The sequence below is a fragment of the Phyllobates terribilis genome, unplaced genomic scaffold, assembly GCF_046119375.1.
Source record: "Phyllobates terribilis strain yellow unplaced genomic scaffold, ASM4611937v1 Scaffold_5__5_contigs__length_657084704, whole genome shotgun sequence".
Lineage (NCBI taxonomy): Eukaryota > Metazoa > Chordata > Amphibia > Anura > Dendrobatidae > Phyllobates > Phyllobates terribilis.
Genome location: NW_027362765.1, coordinates 55,246,506 through 55,247,810, shown reverse-complemented (window position 1 = coordinate 55,247,810; position 1,305 = coordinate 55,246,506).

Sequence of the window (1,305 nt, the reverse complement as noted above, 5' to 3'; positions counted from 1 at the left end):
TTACACATCAGAGAATTCAATCAGAGAAGAGGACATTTTCATGTTCTGAATGTGGTAAATGTTTTAAACACTAATCAATTCTTGTTACACATCATAGAATTCACATAAAGGAGAAGCCATTCTCATGTTCAGAATGTGAGAAATGTTTTGCAGAGAAAAAATGCCCTAATTAAACATCAGAGAATTCACACACGAGAGAGGCCATTTTCATGTTCTGAATGTGGTAAATGTTTTAGAGGTAAAGTAGTTCTTTTAACACATTTGAGAATTCACACAAAAGAAAAAACATTTTCATGTTTCGAATGTGGGAATTGTTTTAGAGAGAAATCAAGATTTGTTACACATCAGAAAAATCACTGGGGCGAAGCCATACGAATGTGATGAATGTTTTATAAATAATTCAAATCTTCATAGACATCAGCAAACTCACAAAGGCGATTGACTATATTCATGTCCAGAATGTGTTAAATATTTTAAAGAGGGCCTGTCACCAGTTTTACAATGTTAAACTGGCCACATCATGGAATAGTGTTGGCAGAGCTAAATAAAACAAAACTTTTTTTTATATATATATAATTTCTTTATTTAATCTTTGTTACAGAGATATTACTTTAGTTTTATCATAAATTACCTAAACTTTTCAATCAACTGCTCATCTCAGGGCAGTGAGTATGACTGCTGAGCTGAGTATAGCTGAGCCAAGTATGATTACAAACAATTCCAGCTTTCATGTCACAGCAGTCAGTGTGTGGGAGCAGAACCGAGCTGAGTGTCATTACAAACACATCTGCAGCTGGAGGATCCTCTCACACTGCTGTTAGCTCTGCCCCTTACCCCACACTAAATACCCTGAAAGCTGGAGTTGTTTGTAATCACACTCATAACTGCTGTGCCCTACACAGTCGCTACTTTGAGCAGAGTTGTCTGTCATCACAGGAGAAGGCGTGTTCTTCTGACCTTCTGGGGAATGTTTTTCCCCTGTAAAACACATCCGGCTTTATGATTGGTTAATGCTATGCAGGGTAACAGGTACATGGCCGCTAGAGAAGAATTTCTGGTAGCGTCTTTTGGGTTTCGCCTAAATTATAAACTAAACTTTATTACCTAATATCTCCAGTGTAACTTGCTAAAACTGGTGAAAGGTCCTCTTTAAGCACAAATCAATACTTGTTACTTATGAGACACCATTATCGTGTAGTCACATTATCTTGCGTGAATCCCTGATGTGCACAATTACTCTATGGAGTGGACAAAATTCTGTTGGAAAAAAAATCCAGCAGTTAGTCAATTTAGAGCAGTGATGTC